The sequence below is a fragment of the Mus caroli genome, unplaced genomic scaffold (genome assembly GCF_978045245.1).
Source record: "Mus caroli unplaced genomic scaffold, Mus_caroli_1 scaffold_9, whole genome shotgun sequence".
NCBI classification, from domain to species: Eukaryota; Metazoa; Chordata; class Mammalia; order Rodentia; family Muridae; genus Mus; species Mus caroli.
Window position 1 is genome coordinate 3398197 of NW_028227264.1, and position 6968 is coordinate 3405164.

At 42.4% G+C, this 6968-nt stretch overlaps 1 pseudogene; it reads left to right on the forward strand.

Annotated features, from left to right (window-relative positions):
* Positions 1 to 4830: 4830 nt before the first annotated feature.
* On the forward strand, positions 4831 to 6568 carry LOC147002559 (endogenous retrovirus group K member 10 Gag polyprotein-like; annotated as a pseudogene).
* Positions 6569 to 6968: the final 400 nt, after the last annotated feature.

The following is a 6968-nucleotide window of genomic DNA, read 5'->3' on the forward strand; positions in this document are numbered from 1 at the left end:
AAAAGAGAAGGAGCTTTAGTTGAAGAAGTGCCCCCATGAGATCCAGCTGTCAGACATCTTTTTCAATTAGTAATCAATGAGAGAGGGCCCAGCCCATGGTGGGTGCTGCCATCCCTTGGCAGGTGGTTCTGGGTTATATAAGAAACGTGACTCTAACTAAAGAACTGAAACATCTATATGACAAGAACTTCAAGTCTCTGAAGAAAGAAATCAAAGAAGATCTCAGAAGATGGAAAGATCTCCCCTGCTCATGGATTGGCAGGATCAATATAGTGAAAACAGCTATCTTGCCGAAAGCAATCTACAGATTCAGTGCAATCCCCATCAAAATTCCAATCCAATTCCTCAATGAATTAGAAAGGTCAATTTGCAAATTCATGAGGAATAACAAAAAACCTAGGATAGCAAAAACTCTTCTCAATGATAAAAGAACCTCTTGCTGAATCACCATGCTTGACCTCAAGCTGTACTACAGAGCAATTGGGATAAAAACTGCATGTTACTGGTATAGTGACAGACAAGTAGACCAATGGAATACAATTGAAGACCCCAAGGGAGCTAAAACAATCCAGTGGAAAAAGGACAGCATTTTCAACAAATGGTGCTGGCACAACTGGCGGTTATCATGTAGAAGAATTGTGAATTGATCCATTCCTATCTCCTTGTACTAAGGTCAAATCTAAGTGGATCAAGGAATTCCACATAAAACCAGAGACATTGAAACTTATAGAGGAGAAAGCAGGGAAAAGCCTCGGAGATATGGGCACTGGGGAAAAATTCCTGAATAGAACAGCAATGGCTTGTGTTGTAAGATTGAGAATCGACAAATGAGACCTCATAAAATTGCAAAGCTCCTGCAAGGCAAAAGACACCATCAATAAGACAAAAAGGCCACCAACAGATTGGGAAAGGATCTTTACCAATCTTAAATCAGATAGGGGACTAATATCTAATATCTATAAAGAACTCAAGAAGGTGGACTCCAGAAAATCAAATAACCCCATTAAAAAATGGGGTACAGAGCTAAACAAAGAATTCTCACCCGAGGAATACCGAATGGTCAAGAAGCACCTGAAAAAATGTTCAGCATCCTTAATCATCAGGGAAATGCAAATCAAAACAACCCTGAGATTCCACCTCACACAAGTCAGAATGGCTAAGATAAAAAATTCAGGTCACAGCAGATGCTGGCGAAGATGTGGAGAAAGAGGAACACTCCTCCATTGTTGGTAGGATTGCAAGCTTGTACAACCACTCTGGAAATCAGTCTGGGGGTCCTCAGAAAATTGGAGATAGTACTACCTGAGGATCCCACAATACCTCTCCTGGGCATATATCCAGAAGATGTTCCAACTGGTAATAAGGATACATGCTCCACTATGATCATAGCAGCCTCATTTATAATAGCCAGAAGCTGGAAGGAACTCGGATGTCCCTCAACAGAGGAATGGATACAGAAAATGTGATGCATTTACATGGTGGAGTGCTATTCAGCTATTAAAAACAATGAATTTATGAAATTCCTAGGCAAATGGATGGACCTGGAGGGCATCATCCTGAGTGTGGTAACCCAATCACAAAATAACTCACGTGATATGTACTCACTAATAAGTGGATATTAACCCAGAAACCCAAGATACAAGATGCAATGTGCATAACACATGGAACTCAAGAAGAACGAAGACCAAAGTGTGGACATTTTGCCCCTTCTTAGAATTGGGAACAAAACACCCATGGAAGGAGTTACAGAGACAAAGTTTGGAGCTGAAATGAAAGGACAGACTATCTAGAGACTGCCATATCCAGGGATCCATCCCATAATCATCCTCCAAACGCTGACACTATTGCATACACTAGCAAGATTTTGCTGAAAGGACCCTGATATAGCTGTCTCTTGTGAGGCTATGCCAGTGCCTGGGAAATACAGAAGTGGACGCTCACAGTCAACTATAGGATGGAACACAAGGCCCCCAATGGAGGAGCTAGAGAAAGTACCCAAGGACCTGAAGGGGTCTGCAACCTTATAGGTGGATCAACTTTATAAATAATCAGTTCCCCCAGAGCTCGTGTCTCTAGCTGCATATAGCAGAAGATGGCCTAGTAGGCCATCACTTGGAAGAGAGACCCCTTGGCCTTGCAAACTTTATATGCCCCAGTACAGGGGAAAGGGAGGGCCAAGAATTGAGAGTGAGTGGGTAGGGGAGCAGGGCGGGTGGAGGGTATAGGGGCTTTTGGGATAGCATTTGAAATGTAAATGAAGAAAATATCTAATAAAAATATTTAAATACTAAGGTCAAAGGACTAGAAGTTTTATAAAAGCCCTCAATTAAATGATATTATTTTTCCAAACAAAACAACAAACAATTGTAAATAGGTTTGGTGTAGTTCATTCCTGTGCTCAGAGCCTCTCATTGGCTCTGTCTCAGGATGAAGTGTTTGCCTGTGCTCTGAAGTGGCCTGACCAGCCATCTCACTTCCTGTCTTCCTTCTGTACTTTATTCTGATCAGTCACAGTGACTTCTGAGATAGGTTCATTTCTTTGTAGAATACATGTGCTTCCTAAATATATATGTGCTTTTGCAGCACTAAGAGGTGATGTCTGGCCTTTTCTATCTTTTCCAAGCCCTTTTCTGTCTTGGGAAATGTCAGAAATGCACAAGTCCAACTTGTTTGTCTTTGCTGGTTATAACATGAAAAGACTGCAGAATACCAGTCAGTTCATAGCCTTCTCTCACCTCTCCCTTCTCTGATATCAGTGCCTGGGATGTCACCTTTCTGAGGATCCCTGTTTACTAAAAGATCACAAAATCTGAAATCGTAATGAATTTTTTATGAAAACTTTTTTCCTCTTTTGCTTCCAAGTGATCATGTTCCCTGAAAAGCATCTGATCATGAGGTACTTTATTTGTTTTTTTGCAGAAATAGTTTCATGGCTTAAGATCATTTGTTAAGGAAGACAGTGTGACCTGTCCTATTAAAGATGTGTGCATTTGTTTCTAGAATCTTCTCTTGTCTTTCATTCTCCACCAACGTCTGTTATTAAGAAATACAATCTTGGGTACTTTCCCTAGCTCAAGGAGCAGAAGGGGTCTGTAGCCCTATAGGAGGAACATCCGTATTAACTAACAGTACCCCCGAGTCCCTTGGAACTAAACTACCAATCAAAGAAAACACATGGTGGAACTTGTGGCTCTAGCTGCATATGTAGCAGAGGATTGCCTAGTCAGTCATAAGTGGGAGGAGAGGCCCTAGGTCCTGTGAAGGTTCTGTGCTCCAGTATAGGGTAATGCCAGGACCAGGAATCATAGTGGGTGGGTTGGGGAGCAGGGGGAGGGGAAGGGTATAGGGGGGTTTCAGAGGGGAAACTAGGAAAGGGGATAACATTTGAAATCTAAATAAAGAAAATATCTAATAAAAAAAAAAGAAAGAAAATGGGCACAAAAAAGAGAGAAAGAAATGCAGTCTTTCCAACCTCTACATTTCTGTCTCTTGCCAGAATGAAACTTAATGGACCACCTCTAGGGAGGTGGGAACCCTAATATTAGAAATAACAAAATCATTTAGATAAGAAGGGCAAGATTGAAAGTGCATATTAAACATTTAGAGGCTTTGAAATTGGACTTTTCCTCCTTATGTCCTGTTTGTTGCTAATGTCTACACCATGTCAAGTTGAACACAACATCCATGTTAATAATTCTATTTTGGTAGAAGATAGATTAGCAATCATTTTTAGAAAAGCAGACATATCTCATAACTAAAGATATTACAGTCAAGTAACCAAAAGGAATAAAATTTGGACATCCTACTGGTTCCCTGAGTTCTGTTGAGGATGCATGAACACTATATTCACCCTCTATTAGACAATAAAATATCTCTGAGTTGCTTATCTTGTTGTTGTTACTTATTATTTCATATTATTACCAATACAGTGAAAATGCTGTATAAATACTGTTCTGTAGAGATCCATTTGTAAGTTTTATTGCATTTTTTAGACATTTTAAAATCTATAGTGGGCACAATTTGTGGGATCTGTGTCTATAAAGATCAACTTACTTCTTACAACTCAATATAAAGTCAGCAACCTAATCATGGTGTTGTTTTCTTGTAACCTCTCACCAGCCTGAAGCAGGCTGAGCCAGACTTTGACCTTTCTGCCACTAAGGAGATTACCTAGGATGGAGCCTTCCTCCCTAGATCACTCTATTGTTCAGCCACTGCCTCTGTGCCCCTTCAAGATACTGCTACTGGGAGGTTGCTGAGCTATTCCAGAGACTACACCCTATCCTGCACATCATCACCTGCAGCTGGGCTCCAAGAATGAATTGGCAGGAATGGGCCTCCCCTCCCCCCTTTATAAGCGCATTTGCCATTAAACATTTGAGCTTTGATCAGGAAACTTGACTTAGCTCCATTTTTCTCTCAACCACCTAGTTCCCCTCTCTTTTTCAGCCCCAGCTTGCCTCCCAGGTGAAACCCAGTTCATGTGAGCCGGGGGTCGGTTTCCAACAGTCTGGCGCCCAATGTGAGGCCTGAGGAAGGGCAGAAAAATGCTGGAGGCATGCTGCTTGGTATGGAGCTCCACAGGAAGAAAAAGAGAAGGATCCTATCGGGCACTGAAGCAACAGGTACACATGCTAGCTCTAGTTTAAAACTTCATTTTTTTAAAGTGCTAAAGGTGCGGGAGGATATGGGCTAAGTTTGGAATAAGCGTTAACCCAGCGCTGGATTCACTTAGGTCAGCAGTGAATTATCGGAACTAAGAACTGATCAGGCAGCTGTCTGCAGCTTTTAAAAGCTGCTTCAGGCGAGAGAAAAAGGTTTAAAAAATAAATGAATCAGGCGATTGTCTACAGTTTTCCAAAGTTGTTTCAGGCAAGAGTAGTAGGGCTTGAAGAACAATTGTTAGAAAATTTTTTAGATAGGATAGATTCTTGTTGCCCGTGGTTCAAGGAAGAAGAAACTCTAGATATCAGAACTTGGGAGAAAATTGGAAAAGCCTTGAAAATCACTCAGGCAGATTATTTCACCCTTTGCCTCTGGGTGCTTGTAAGAGATGCTATTGAAAAGGTGATCTTGCAGGGGTCAGATAGTACCCAGGCAGAGCTTGATGAATCTCACGAAGAGCGCCTGTCAGAGAGGGTCTTCTCAGAAAAGGGTCCTCTCAACTCTAAATTTGATAGATATAGAGACTGATGATGAGCTAATTTTAGCCAAAGAAAATCACTCAGAAAAAGGAGCCGCCAAATATTTTGAGTAGGATTGGCCTCCTTGCAAGTCTCCAGCTCCACCTATAGCCTCCACCATGGGAGATGCTACTCATAGGGACACACAACTAAGCAAATTAGAGTTTGAAGTTAGGCTGCAGAAATTGGCTAGTGAGCTTCAGGAGCTAAAAAAGATGTCAGATACAGGAAAGAGTAACTCTTCTGAAATGTACCAATCACTGCTAGGAAGAGCTGTGAGTCAGGCTTGTGGGAGAGGACAGGATAGGTCTGATGTGCTAGCCTTTCCTGTAGTCGAAGTAATTGACCAGCAAGATACTAGAGTCAGACAATACCAGACTTTGGATTTCAAGTTGATAAAGGAGTTAAAAACAGCTGTTGTGCAGTACGGTCCTTCAGCCCCTTTCACACAAGCATTACTGGATGTGGTCGTGGAGTCACACTTAACCCCCCTAGATTGGAAGACTCTATGTAAGGCTACCTTGTCAGGAGGAGATTTCTTGCTTTGGGATTCTGAATGGTGAGACGCCAGTAAGAAAGCTGCTGTTTTAAATGCTCAGACCGGTAATCCAGACTGGGATAGTAACACCCTTCTGGGAGAAGGTCCGTATGAGGGCCAGGCTAATCAGATTGGTTTTCCCATCGGAGTGTACACGCAGATTGTGGCAGCTGCCTGCGTGCTTGGGGACCGGTTAGAGGGGATGTTGGTAGGAGTTTAGCCAGCATTCAGCAGGGTCCGGATGAGCCTTACCAGAACTTTGTGGATAGGCTATTAATAGCAGCTAGTAGAATCCTTGGAAAATCTGACACGGGAAGTCCTTTTGGACAATTAGCTTATGAGAACGCTAACACAATGTGCCACGCTGCTATCCAGCCGCACAAAGGACAGATTTAACGGGATATGTCCATCTTTGTGCAGAGATCGGGCTGTCATATAATCAGGGGTTGGCTTTTGGCACTGCTTTGCAAGGGACCGCCATACAAGCAATGTTCTCACAGAAATGAGGGAATAATGAATGTTTTAAGTGTGAAAGTTTGGGTCATTTTAAAAGTGATTGTCCTAAGAACAAAGGTGCTGAGAGTGGGCAAGCAGGCTGTGTCCCAGGAATTTGTCCCCTGTGCAGAAAGGGCAATCATTGGGCTAAGGTATGCAAATCCAAGCCAGGCACTCTGGGCCATCCGTTGCCAGAAACGAGAGGAGGGGCCAGGCCCCAACCTACCCACAGAAAACAGCTTATGGGGCCATGAACCTGCTGCCCAGCCAAAGGGATCAGTTTTTGAACTTGTTAGGGAAATACCAGGAGGTGCAGGATTGAACCTCTGTTCCACCACCCACGGAGTATTAACCCCAGAAATGGGAGTCCAAACTCTGCCTACCGGAGTCTTTGGACCTCTACCTGTAGAAACTTGTGGATTTCTTTTAGGACAAAGCAGTTCTATTGCAAAAGGCCTGCAGATTTATTCAGGTGTTATAAATAATGATTATGAGGGAGAAATTAAAATCATAGCTGCTTCCCCTCGTGGTGTTATAACTGTACCCGCTAATCAAAGAATTTCTCAACTTGTTTTAATCCCTTTACATCCACCACCATCCAGATTTGTTAAGAATGAGAGAGAACAAGGTGGCTTTGCCTCCTCTGGTGTGAATTGGGTTCAATCTATTACTAACCAGAGACCTAACCTTAAATTGACATTTGATAGAAAAAGCTGTGAAGGACTGATAGATACTGGAGCTGATGTAACAAT